Below are 15488 nucleotides of genomic sequence, written 5' to 3'. Positions count from 1 at the left end.
AATAATATAACAGGTGTTCACATCATAATTTACCAAAAATTGCTAAAATTTCTTGTTTAAGTCCTAAAATTAAATAGGACTGAGTAAATAAATAAAGTTTATAAAAACAGATTACAAAGAAGTAGTAAGAGATGTAATTAATAAAAATAGAAAAGGTCGCTTTCCAAACCAAATAAAAAACATAAATTTAGTAATTATATAAAAGATCATAAAAATATCTGTATGGAACTTATCGATTTATGAGGAAGAAACATGGACAATAAAGACATCAGAAAATTAAGCAAATGAAATTGTACATTAGAGAAAAAAATTAAAAATTAGGTTATTTTATTACGAAAGAAAGAAGGTATTTTAAAAAAAGTCTAAAAAGAGAAAAATTTAAAACCGAATTTTTTTAAAAGTATCATTGGTTTTGTGAGTCATATTTTACGACATAAAAAGATAGTGAGTTTAGTTATACAAGAAAGTGTAGGAGTAAAAAAAAAAAGAAAATAAAGACAGATGAAAGTTAGAATACATCAAACAAATAATTCATGGTGTAAGATGTAACAGGTATTTTATAACAGATTGGTGTAGAACGCCTACACATAATTAAGTAGATCATAAAACAGGTTAGAGATTGAAATAAAAAAAAGCTGGCAAAATATTACATGATTTTTCCGGCTAAGCTGGTCAAAAATACTTTTTTTTTTTTTTTTACTTTTGGATGAATTATTGGGAGGTAAATATTTAATAAAAAATTGAGCAGTTTACAATTTTGATAAAATAGGGTTTCAACTTTTGTAAGATGTATTTTTTGATAAAATGTTCAAGTAAAATTTTTAATTTTATTTTGGCCAGAACACGCCCATACTTCTGTCCAATTTTTGCAAATATTTAATATAACAAATTCCCCTGAGAACGGCATATTCCTATTAAATTGTCAGAAAATTGGTTTATAGAGTCCGGAGTTATTAATCATCAAACAGGCCAAGATACATACGTCGAAATTCACTTATGCGTTTATTTTGGACTTAGGGAAAAATTTTAAAAAATATATATATTTGGGAAGTCTAATGTAAAAATTTAGATTTTTTTGAGCCAAACATTTTATTTAAAACGTCCCCTAGTGAGCAATTAAAAAAAAGAGTGATTTTTTAAAATAGATTACTAAAATTTATTTTAAGCTACATTACCCGGGAGTGTAACACAAATATAATGCTTTATTTTATTGTTGTGAATAAAGTGTATAAAGTGAATAAAATGTTAAACCTTATTTTATCGGCTACTATGAAAAAGGTTACAAATTATCATACTTATCGGCAAAGATATTATACAACTAGTATAAATAATAAATATTATTATTATTTGTTTTGATTCACATAATATAATCCCGAATACAATGATTTACTATTTGTAAGTTATTTTAAAAACTCCAAGAACCGACTGAAGAATGTTTTCCTACATGGAATTAATTAGTTTATGAATCGGATTTAAAAAAATGTTGTCGAAGATAAAATATTATATCATGGCGTTGAAGGAATTCCAAAATATTTTAAAAGCATATCGCAGTCAACAGATACACAAGAAAGTGGATCAACAAAATGCAATAAATGTTTTGTTAGAGATAATTTCCAGGTAGAGATGTATTTAATGTTAACTTTAAATCGGAAAAAGTATACCTAAATAAAACTATAAAATAAGTAAGTGAAATTTAAAAGAATTGAGAGAAACAAAATTATGAATCTCCTTTATTATGTATGTAGAATTGTGTTGTTTAGCTTGTTTGTTAAAATGCAGACAAACCCAACGTTAAACTATTACGTTAAGAAATATAAATGATTAATTTTAATTTATATTAATACATGTCTACGACAGATCGTTGTTTAAACCACCCAATTTTGAATATCTGAACTGTTCATTTGTAAAATTAAAGTTAATTTATTGATTTTGTTTTTGAAATTCTAATCATTAGAATACACAATAAAAACAATGTAGTAATTAGGTTTACTAGATAATTCCATTTTACAGTTAAGTAACAAACACTGCTTTAATACTTTCATGTACATATTCAACATTATTTGAATACGTATAAACCATATTATTTATATGATTTTAACGTAATGTTGCAATAGTTAATGCATTGTATGTGCTTTACTAACACAGAATGTATTAATCAGAACAGCGTAATATAATATTATGAACAAACATACCTGATAGTTGTAATGCAATCGACAAAGGCAACGTTATCGTTAACAGAACTATCTTGCTGATACATCAGTAAATTATTATTACACTGTTAATTCCTGACATAATAAATAAATAAGTCTCTGATATACACAAAGGACACAATAACATATGTAGTACAAAAACTAATAAAATGATACATATAAACACAATACAAGTGAAGAGATTTTTTTTCTGACCGACTTGGTAATAAGACGCATGATAGACAACAACACTCGGAGTTTAGTAAACAGAATCGTTAACACAACGTCAACAGCACAACTCGATTAGAAAAGACAAAACAACATAAAGTATCTTCTACCTTCGTAGTTCAGTGAACTAAAACTCTATTGTCAATCAGTGCTGCCAAATGATTTGATGTTAATAATAAATATCTCATATTTTTCTGTAATATATTATATGTAATTAAATTAAAATTTTCTTTTTATCTTTTATAATTCCCTTAAAAAATAATTGTAGTAAATTTTATTTTCTCTTTCTACCAGTACATAGCTTACACAAATTTAAAAAAAAAAATTCCCTTTCTTTAAGCTTACATAGAAAAATCTATTTATTTATACAGCGGCCTGTATGTTACAAATATGTACTAGTGCACGCGTATTTATCACTCAGAGATATTATACAAGTTCTATCGCTGAATGAAAATAACTGAATTCTCCGTTATACAATGAGTACGTTATAAAAATTAAAACCAAGTTATTTTAAAATTGTATTTTTTACTGAAAAATATACATTAATTTTAATGTAAAGTAGAAAAACCGTAATTTGTTTCTTCTCATTATTATTAATAGGGTTTGATATTACGTTTATAGAAATAAATAAAATATCTAATTTTTCAATTAAACTTCCAATACTCATTGTTGAACTAGCGAATTTGTTAAATGAAATTTATGAATCTATTTATCAACTTAAAAACTTTTAATCGTTTTTTTCTTTTTTTTTTTGTTTTAATTTTATATGCGGCATTAAAAAATCTGTAACTAATCTTTGTTTTGTACGACTCGAATTCATTTAATATACTTTTGTATTAGTATTTACATGTTCATCTAGCGTTAAAAAAATATCACACATGAAAAATAATTACTCTACATGATTAACTGTTCACACACACACGCATGCATCTCATTCTTTTACACAACTATATACATCATCTATATGGTACATTTAAATTTATTTACACACTGTTATTTACTGATAGATAACATAAAATGTTATATGATAAATAAATATCAAAGATGTAAATAAAAGTTGATATTAAAGTTACAGAAACGTTTTGAATTCGCTTTTTTTGTTTTAATTTAATTTTTTTTTTTTTTTTGTACAATTTTCCCTTATTACAAAATATTATTTATTTAATGAGTTAATTTTGTGGCGAAAATATTAACTGTTATATAAGTATTATAAAAGCGGTGGGCAACGGGGCACTAGACCAATATTTTCCAAGGAGATTAGTAATATTTGTTCTATTTTTTTAAATACATATGTCGAAGGATATTGAAAAATCAGGCTTCCTGTAATACGTCTAATTGGAAAATTATAATTTGCAGTGATAGTAAATACAATCTAACCAAACTTCACCTACGCTTGATAACCTTCGCTCGCTAGTCAAGATTAGCGAGGGAAGCGAGCGTAGTTTTGTTTGGTTACATTATACAGAGTCATTCACGAGAACGTGATATATTTAAAATAATCATAAAAAATTGAATATTTACTTTAAAAAAGTTTTATTGGTACTGAAACACTTGTTAAATCAAAGCATTTGTTACTTACTCATGAACGAAAAATTATGTCCGGCAAGTGATGTCCATTTTGGGCAATACATTGTTGTAGCCTTTCACGGTAACTGGCCTCAATTCTTTGCAGCATGTCTACATCAATCTGGGTGACGTGATGACGAATTGCGATCTTTAGGTCCTCCAATGTACGCGGTTTATTGCCGTACACACGTGATTTCAGAAACCCTCACAGAAAAAAATCACAATTACTCAAGTCGTGGGACTGAGGGGGCCAAGGAATGTCGCCGAATCTGGAAACGATCCGTCCTGGAAACAAATTACGGAGAACAGCCATCGTTGCCCTCGCTGTGTGCGCTGTAGCTCCATCCTGCTGGAATAACACATTTTGAAAATCGATTCCCCGGTTTCGTAACTCAGGGATGAAAAACGTAATCAACATCGCAATATAACGATCAGCTGTTACAGTTACGGCAGCGTCATTTTCTTAAAAAAAAAACGGTCCAATAACACCGACATTTCCTATTGCACACCAGACAGTCACCTTTGGGCTATGAAGTGGTCTCTCGTGAAGCTGATGCAGGTTTATTTATGCCCGATACCGGCAATTCTGTTTGTTGACGAAGCCATTCGGATGAAAATGGGCTTCGTAACTCATTAACGATAACAAATTTTCATTTTCTTCAAAAACGGTAAGCATTTGTCGACAAAATTATAATCGCTGCGTGAAATCTTGCTCATTTAACTGCTGCACGACGGCTATCTTGTAATTATGGAAATGCAGGTCTGTATGCAGAATTCGTTTTACCGTACTTGTGCTCATTTGAAGCGCTGCTGAATGCCTCTGAATAGAGCGGCGTGGGCTTCTGACAATGGCTTCCCTTACTCGTTCGATGTTCTCCGGAGTGCTAGCAGTTCGTCGGGGACCCGGTGGTTTTTTCTTCAATATTGAACCATTTGTTCGAAGGTTGTTTACAAAATTGTCTTTTCATTATATAATGTATTACCGCTGCCATAATATGGATGTTAAGTTGTCAAAAACACAAAAAACACATTTATTCAAAATTTGTGGGGTATACAACACAGAAACTTGATTATAGAAACTGATGACCTTTATCCTTTCGACGGAACCGCAATACTTTGAATAGTTCTCCTTGCTGATTTATTAGCAAAGGTACTGGCTGTCATGAACATTTTGGGACCATGAGGGGTTCGTCATAATGTACGTCATGTCACAGAAAAAAATCAACGCCTGGCCATTGGTTTGCTTGGTATTTCTCCCGCTACCACCCCATTCGGTCGCCCTAAAACATAAGACCGAGTGTCTGTGCCACAAACGGCTACTGAGCCTCGAAACAGTTTAACAACCAATGTCCTAAATAACTCCTAGAGCTTACCTAACAGCGTGAGCGGACTAAGCGTGGTGCCATACACCACCGGCATATGTCCCAACCGCTCACTTGTCATATATTTACTAAAATGGGTTGGCGCACCCCGTCAACTACTAAAAATATATATGACATCCATAAATTGAAATTTACTTCATCTAGACAGCAATCCCCTGCCACGCCTAGGTTGCTGAATGCCAGAAAGTACCTCTCCACCATATATAAATACCTGTACAACGCCTGGCCATGTTGTCAATACCGAAGCCGAACTAAATTTCATTTTAAATTGCCTATTTAACTCTGAAAAAAATTGTAAAAACACTCGATTCGGAAGCATTGGAACACAAACGAACAACTCCAATGAGAATAGTTCGTTGTATGTATTCATACAGGATTTAGGAAGAAATAGTACAACCATTAACTTCAAAAGTTACGCTGGCCAAAGCCTTGTAAAACTACTATACAAGGACGAATCTTCCTCTCGGTGTAGTGATCCGACACTATAAAGGTGCCAGGTCTTCAAACAAATATTCACATAATTAATGATTTATTTTGATATTTACATAACTGTTTTTTTATTATTATTAATTACAAATAATAGTAACAAATTACAAAAAAATTAACTTGAACGTTCGTTAAATTTATGTTGATTTAAAGGATATAATTTTGAACTAACAATACGTATGTTCTTAATGTAAACGAAACTGTTAAAAAGAAGCAATCTATAACAAATCAATTAAATAGGAAGAAGTAATATATGCTTCCAAGATCGAACATACAGCCCGCAAATATCACATGATTTTTTAATCATTTATAAAAACAATAAATAATTTGAACACATTCACAGGTAATAGGTTAAGCAAAAGTACACAATTCTTAAATAATAACTTTCACAATAGTATGTTTTTCAATAAGCGATTGATAAATTAGATGAATGCTTAGAACAAATAATTCTTACATGAAATCAATAGGGAATCAATTGAGTGTGTAACTTCCAAGTTACACACTCGATTAATTCAAGTTTCAACATTCAATTACGCTGCTCAGAAGTAGCGTAATTGTTGACTGAATAGACATGCCTCGAATAAACGAAGTAGTTGATTGAATAGAAGCATAGCAGAAGGAGTATTGAATAGGCATAAACTTGAGCTTGAATAAGTACATGGCGTGATTAAATCTTGATTAATACAATCTTAAATAGAACAAGTTCATAATATAAGTAAGCCTTAAATAATATAATCTTTAATATATACCTTGAGCTTATACCTGGTAGAAATGTACCAGGCATACAAGATACACCTGGTACCTTGTATGCCTTGGTGCACTGTGTTTCTAACGAACCACGGTGCACTAAATATCGTCCGCAACGCTATGTTTTGGACGGTTTCTAATTTCTTTTGAAGCGTGGAGTTCAACAAAGCTCCCCGTGCCGGGTAACCATATGTTATAATCGACAGGACTTATAGCCGAAAAATGAGCGTTTGGTCGCCAGTGGATATGGTCTGGCACTCTTCAGTACTGGGTATAGTGAGGCCGTGACAACCTTTGCCCTTTGGGTCACATATTTAACATGTTCTCCTAAGGTAAACCGTTTATCCAGGACTACTCCCAGGTACTTGACTGTTTTCCCAAAGTGAATTTTCTCTCCTGAGATTTCCAGCTGCCTGGCTGGAGCACGTGTCTTGTATGTGAACATCACTGCCACCGATTTTTCACCGTTGACCTTGATTCTTCACATATCGAGCCACGGCTCTACTAGAACTAAGTACCTTTGGAATCTCTCGATCGCGTAATCTACACTTCTGGATTCATAATAATATACCGTGTCTGCCAATAGAGCTGTTTTAACTCCTTCCGACAGCGGCATATCATTAACGTAGGCCGTGTACAAGAATGGCGAAAGCACTGCTCCTTGGGGGACTCCAGCGGGTATGTTTCTGGTGGAAGAGATTGTTCCCCCTACGCGTACAACAAATTGTCGGTCTAGCAAATAAAGACCGCTTATACAAATAGCAAAACTGGCGATATAACTTGTATAGATGGATTTCTTAAATACGAGTAGATGAATCGCTTGTACAGATGGCAAAACTTGATTATACATTGTATAAACAGATTGCTTTTTTTTTTTTTGTCTTCAGTCATTTGACTGGTTTGATGCAGCTCTCCAAGATTCCCTATCTAATGCTAGTCGTTTCATTTCAGTATACCCTCTACATCCTACATCCCCAACAATTTGTTTTACATACTCCAAACGTGGCCTGCCTACACAATTTTTCCCTTCTACCTGTCCTTCCAATATTAAAGCGACTATTCCAGGATGCCTTAGTATGTGGCCTATAAGTCTGTCTCTTCTTTTAACTATATTTTTCCAAATGCTTCTTTCTTCATCTATTTGCCGCAATACCTCTTCATTTGTCACTTTATCCACCCATCTGATTTTTAACATTCTCCTATAGCACCGCATTTCAAAAGCTTCTAATCTTTTCTTCTCAGATACTCCGATCGTCCAAGTTTCACTTCCATATAAAGCGACACTCCAAACATACACTTTCAAAAATCTTTTCCTGACATTTAAATTAATTTTTGATGTAAACAAATTATATTTCTTACTGAAGGCTCGTTTAGCTTGTGCTATTCGGCATTTTATATCGCTCCTGCTTCGTCCATCTTTAGTAATTTTACTTCCCAAATAACAAAATTCTTCTACCTCCATAATCTTTTCTCCTCCTATTTTCACATTCAGCGGTCCATCTTTGTTATTTCTACTACATTTCATTACTTTTGTTTTGTTCTTGTTTATTTTCATGCGATAGTTCTTGCGTAGGACTTCATCTATGCCGTTCATTGTTTCTTCTAAATCCTTTTTACTCTCGGCTAGAATTACTATATCATCAGCAAATCGTAGCATCTTTATCTTTTCACCTTGTACTGTTACTCCGAATCTAAATTGTTCTTTAACATCATTAACTGCTAGTTCCATGTAAAGATTAAAAAGTAACGGAGATTAGAAAGTAACAGATTGCTTAAATAAGTAAATTGCTTGTATAACTAGTTATGTGCAATGGATCGGGTGAAGCCGGATAAGAATTTACCATATTATAATAATACCTTGAATATTGAGATAGAGCGAGAGAAAAATTATTAATTAAAATTATTTAATTTCTTATAATTGTTATCAAACATAGTTTGTGTACTGTCTGCGAAAAAATGTAACAGGCTTTTTAGCAACACGTACTAAGTTGTCTAATCCTGTAAATGTTTTCATTATTAAACCGTGTTTCCACTGTAGAAGAGAAGTATTTTCGTCTGATAATATTAAGTCTGCCTAAGGAGTAGGAGTACTTATGGATTAAGGTTAGGAGTTTGCCATTTGTTACATTGTTGTAACTGATTTAAATAATCTTTCGATCATTTATTCCATTCCATTTATTTAATTTAAATAGATTGTATAAAATATTTCTTGTAAACAAGAATCAGAACATACAATACATAGTGAGCTACGTAGCTCAATTTATGTGAATATGGTGTTTAAATCTTCGAAGAAAGTGGAAAAGAACTCAACGTTGAATTTGAATTCCTTTTATTAAATATTGTAAGTAGTTGATCTAGAATATTATTTTCAGCCTTAAATTTGTTCGATTATCAGAGAACATTTGTTTTGGTATATCTCTACGACAAATAAAACTCACAAATGCGCCTAATGACTAATATCAGATGTATAGCCTCAGTTGAAAGGCATATAAATAGGAAAATATAAGTTTTTGATGTGGCCTTTTATATCTGCCCACTATGACGAATCATTAAAAGATCTAGATCATTGATTCCCAAAGTGGTCCTGGGGGTCCAAGGTGGACCCCCAGTGGTCCACGGGAGACTTGACGGGGGTCTACGTTGGCGTGAAAAAAAAATGGGGGTTCACAATTCGTAAGCGGGGGTCCACGAAAATTCATCTGGTTTCGATAGTGAAGAACTAAAATGTTGGCTTGACTTTGCGTATCAATCTAGGCAGATAATGTTTTGAGAAGCTCAGCGACTGTTACTTGTAAAAACTTGCAGATTCCATATTCAGTACAACGAACGTGTCGAGACTTGCACTTATTCCTAACAAAACTGAAGCCAAATATTGATAATTTGCTGTCAATCCATCAAGTACATCCCTCCCATTAAAATTGTAACTATTTTGTGATTGTCATTGTAGAAGTTACATTACGTTATTAATGTTTAATTTTAATTATATTACGACAATTTTATTATATTACATTGCAATATGATAACAATAATAATTAATAGTTTAATGATTACATATTTGAATAAATGCAACACAAAAAATATACTATTTTTCTTTTGCTTTTTACCATTCTGAATGGGAAGTTTTCTAAATAAAATAAGTGAGAATTGATTGCTTTCTTGTGCTGTGAGCAGATATCAAAAATGTAAAGTTGGATGGAGGCATTTCTTTTGATTGGCCAACTTTACTTTTTTGACATCCACTCACAGCACAGTCAATCAAAAATTAACCGATCAATTCTCACTTTTTTTTCGGAAGCTGTTAGTTCGTGGAACTCAGCTGTAACGCAAATTTTCATAGTTAGATCTAATCTTCACATTTTCCGTCGACTGGAAATATGGTAGAAATGTAGCTGCAGGGGGTTCACCGGAACCAGAAAAATTTTGAAAGTGGTCTATGAGAAAAATAAGTTTGGGAACCTCTGATCTAGGTAGAATAATTTATCCTAATTTGAGATCTGTCTCTCAGAATGAATGTCATCGATTTCTGCAATAAAATATTTTAATGTGGTATTTGTAAAACCTCATTAAGAGTGTAATTTAATCCTTTAGAAGACAATGTGTCGGTGATTCTTTCAGAATAATTTAACTTAGCATTATTAGTAAATTTGAAACACTACCTAAAGGTTCGAAGCATTTAAATTAAACCATTGAATTTCTGAAACTCGATAAGAAATACTTTCCATCTTGATGATTTGCCATGAATCCAATGACGTGCAATCATGGAATCTGAATACAAATGAAATTCATCGATGAGAGTATTTAAAGATATAAGTACTTGATTAGTCAAACGAGTTAGTAGTAAACAAGCACATAATTCATATCTTGGTAAGGAAACCTGTTTGAGTGGTAAAACTCTATACTTGGAACAGAATAGGTTAGATGAAATCTTTCCATTAGAATAAATGATTTTGACATATATACAACTCGAAAACCTTTCAGTGGTGCAACTGGAATCGATGAATTTGAAAAGATTTTATAGAATTATTTTTCTATAATGATCTATTAATTGTTATATTACTAGTTAACTTTAATTGGATGTAAAAAATTCTCCCAAGTGACAATAAACTATTAGGTAAGATGTCATCCCAGTGACATTTAATTTACCACAATTGTTGCACGAAGTGTTTACATTAGAATACCAACGGTCCACCCAAACCCAAAAAATCATAAATACCAGCAATAATAAATAAAACATTTCTCTTAGTTAATATATTATCTTTTTGTTTAGGAGGTTGTTTCCATGTTTCTAAGGTATTATTCCATAATATACGTATCCTTAATAAAATAAGCTATATGTTCTCATTTTTATTTAAATAAATGTTATAGTTATTTAATAGGATTATATTTCAAACATTAGTGTACAATTTGTTTAATAGAAATCATATTGATTTAAAAAATAAGTTATTTTTGACTTTAATCTCTTTAATACGTTTAAATTGTCATATCATGTCATAAGGTAATGAAATTATTTAATATAATTTTAGAGGCAAATGGAAAGTAATCTTTGTTATCAGCTGAGATTTTAACAAGAAACCCAGTAGCTAGGAAAAATATCTACTATTTGTATTATAAGTCACAATTCTCAGCACATGTGTTTTAATTCTTTGTCAGCGGTATCTCGCCTAAAATCCTTTGTAGACTACTTTCTTCTGTCGTAACTAAAATTGGTCTATACATTTTCTCTTTGTTCTGTAATAACGTAACTATGTAATCTAAATATAAGAATTACTGAAAAGAAATCTTGCTGGAAGATAGGGCCAACGTAATAGATATCGTTGAAAGATAAGTTCTTTGAAGATTAGCAGAGCCATAAAAGAAAGATTCCGAACTTATATTTTAAGCTTCCTATAGTACGGATGATGTGTGAAGTAAAATATTTGGTTCTCTAATCAACCAATCATGTAAGTTTTTTTTTCCTTACTCCCCTACGCCGGACCCGCAATTAAGCATATAACAGCGTAGGGGGTGTCATTTCTACTCTAACAGCCCTTCCCATCTAGCGATATGTCCGACATGGCAGGTCAGGCTACCGGTCCGACCTTTATTTTATATTATATTAGTAAGCAACCCATTATAGTACCCCAACTCCTGTGTAGTTTTTTAGCAGTGATCCTATATGAGGTGATCCAGCTTCCAGTTGTCATTATTCAAACACTACCACAAGGGGTCCCCGATCCCTCATCAAGAACAGCCCACCTCAGCGAACCGTCCTCTCCAGATCGAGGCTACCCTCCCTAACTAAACACACGCACGGTTACACACGATCGAGGTCCCAACCGTCACGGGAATTTGTCTTCCATCTTCTAGAAGCTAGCTTTTCCACATTTCTCTAGGCCTGCCTGCTGGAATGTATATAACTCATAGTCCTCTCTGTAGTAAGCCAAGGCAAACTCAGCTTCTGTCGAACACCATCCTACCTACAACAGTGGTATATGGTGTGATTCAATGTGTCCTGTGATTCGCAGTATCTACAAGGACACACCGGAGCACAATCATGTAAGTTGAGTTTAGACGTGTGACGTAGTTTTAAATATTCATGTATGAAGTCAATTAACTTCTCTTTTTGAAATAAGAGTCTCGATTAATCTTGTTTTCTAAATTTAAAAATATTTGTTTATCAGTATTTAGAGAATCAATAAGGTTTGTTTTAGGTTTACGTGGAAGTGTTTCCATGAACCTTCCTTGGTCATTTCGACAATTTTTTTTAATAATGAGATTCATAAAGTCATTTTAATATAACTTGTTAGCCATATTATACTCTTCAACTTCCCATAACCTTTCAATGAGAAATGAGCAATCAGAATCGTGTGTTCGAGCGAAGAAAGTTGAAGTTGGCTTGTTAAGCTGGTACTAACCGGTAGATTTCCAGCCAGTAATCTAATCTCGTTTCTTGTGTTACTGGATATTGATAATTGTTATTGAATCTAATTGATTTTGTGAGATCAAGATAGAACTGAGCGCCAATTAAAATATAAATTTCGGAAGGAATGTTAAAAGCCGGATTGGCTAAAATAGATTCTTGGAGAGATTAAAATGTCTTATGTCAAGGACGTCAGATGATAATGATAATCAGTAAGGTTTTGTAATAGAGAAAATTGCATATTAAAATTGTAATTTTCAAAACGAGATACTAAATAAAGATAACACTAAACGTAAGTGTAAATTCGTTTTAAGTGTCAACATAAGTGTTCCCTTTAAGTGTCATTAAGCATAAATGTATATCTCCTGATTCGGTATTCATGTTTATAATAATAGTAAATGATAATAGTTTAATAGTTACCTTTAAGACAGACGTAATAAACGAGCGTGTTAAGATGAGATTAATTTTATAGCTAGTGAAGATGTAATAAAGATGTGAAGCTGTGACGTTCATTAAAAAACACTCAATTGATTCCAATTTATGGTCGATTATGTTGAATATTTCCTCAATTGTTATTATCCGGCCCGGAGGACAATTTTCATTACGTTCAATGATATCATGTGGTCTTCTTCATTGTGTACATAGTGTTATGACACATGTCCGCTATTTATTACTCTTAAATCCCTTTATTTAAAATCATATTGCACTTTTCAGCATTATTAAATTGTTAAACCGGTAAACATTAAATTATTACCTTAAAATATAACTTAAAATGAACTTAGATCAATTGCTACGGTAAACCGTTTAATATATGTAAAATAATTAAATGTGAAATTAGAAAGTAATCTTAAATAATAGCTAAACATAATATTAAATTACAAATGTAATAAATAAACTATAACTTAACAAATCTTTCTTTATGTAAAATCTTTATCTGTAATCTGTTAATTTTTGTGTAATCTTCCTTTACGTATATTTTCCTCTTATGTAACCGGTACCACTAGAATACAAGAAATTAACCGAGAAATTAAATGTGAGGCAAGAATTGTACAATTATTATTATTATTATTTCGCTCAATATTTTAAGATATTTACAATGTCTTAAGTATCTTGTTTCTACGAGGAATGGTTAATTCAAATCACCGTTTACATTCAACATCATCTAACCATATAAAAGTTCTCGATGCACTGAATATCTATACTATGAATATCCGTCAATAATTAAGTAAGATTCCATCAGTAATCTCATTTATGATGTCCATAAATTATATTAATGGTGATCTAACACTTACTGGTACAACAAAGAAGAAATGTGGTTACATATTTTAATCCTTTTTTATCTGTTAACATTTCTATCCATTCTATCTGCACGCTTCTTGCGTTTTGAATTTAGTAATGACCATATTTTTTTTACATCCTCAATCTATATCTTTCATTTAGTCAGAATTATATTTTGGGAAATATTATGATTGCGAAAAAATTTGTTTTTTTCAGATTTCAACGGAAAAATATTCATTTTGGCCATGCATGAATTTATTTTTACTAGTTCGGCGTGATGCTGCATGTACGAATGTATCTCGCATAACTCAAAAACGATTAGCTGTAGGATTTTTAAATTTTGGATTTAGGACTGTTGCAACATCTAATTGTGCACCTCCCCTTTTGATTGAAATCGAATGAACCAAAATTGTCCAAAAAAGGGCAAAATCTAAAAAAATGAGGATTTTGGACTTTTTCTTAATTGCAGTAATAAGCTTTCATTGAGAGCTTTTTAATGATGTGTCATGCATGGTACTTATTTCCATCGGTCCCAGAGTTATAGCCAAATAAAATTTTAATTAATTATTTGGATCTTACAAGGGGAAGACACATCGGTTCGAATTACATTTCATCTCCTTTTATTTATTTATTTATTTTTTTTTAAATTTAAATATATTGATTTATTAATGATAATAATTAATGATTGATTTATTAACTCTGCAAAAAGATTTTTATGATAAATAGTAATTCAATAACCATAAAAAAAAAGAAAAAATATCAGAAGATATTTACGAAATAAAATTTTACGTACTTTTCATTTTAAAAATTGTGCGTATGTAATTTAACAGGCGTATAAAGAAGTCGTGTGCTGCCCTCATCAGAATTTTTTAGTTACTGGGTAACTAACTCACTCGATAAATTCAGAAATGAAATCCTCCGTAAAGTTTTTATCTTAAAAATATTAAATTTTCTGTGAGTCATAATTTTATTATATTTTAGAAAAAAATTTGGGTTTACAAAACCGAATAACGAGATTTTAAAACTATTTCATACCTAATATTTTTGAATTACAATAATTAACCACAAATAAAATGAAAGAATAACTCCTTATACGTTATTCCCTAGTGTTTAATGTCGTCGCTTTTCGTGAATGGACATAACATCCAATGGATGTTAACAGGAACGGAACGCAAGGATAGTGGGAGTTTATTGCCTCCCTACTAACCGCAGATCATAGACGAATATCCCTTACTGCTGTGTCTTTCGTTTATTGACGGGTTATTATTTTTTTAGCGGCAGTTATCGACTTTTGTGTTTTCTTTATAGACGGAGTTGTAAATGACAACTCCGGTCCTTTAGACCAGTGAGAAATAATTGACTGGGCTGATCGTGGGAGACAAGACGTATGTGAGCTTCGTACTCCCGGCGTGATTCCTCTTTAATTCTTCCCCTGAAGTCCTTACGGCGCCTTTCAGCCTAACAGGAATACGCCTTCCGGAGGCCCTGGTGTTTGGAGGAAGCAATGCGCTCCCTTTCCGGAGGAAGTCCCATGTGCTGGCTGTGATGAAGCGGTAGCTGCTTCAATTCTTAAACCCTGTACCTCAAATTGTGTAGGTATTGGAGGTGCATACACAAGATCCTTTAGGTAACCCCCAAGAAAAATATCACATGAAGTCAGATCGGGTGTCTTCCAAGGTCAACGCCTCAGGTCGTGAAAACGTCAGTCAACTG

The sequence above is a fragment of the Lycorma delicatula genome, chromosome 3 (genome assembly GCF_047948215.1).
Source record: "Lycorma delicatula isolate Av1 chromosome 3, ASM4794821v1, whole genome shotgun sequence".
Classification (NCBI taxonomy): Eukaryota; Metazoa; Arthropoda; class Insecta; order Hemiptera; family Fulgoridae; genus Lycorma; species Lycorma delicatula.
Note: the sequence above shows the minus strand (reverse complement) of the source record.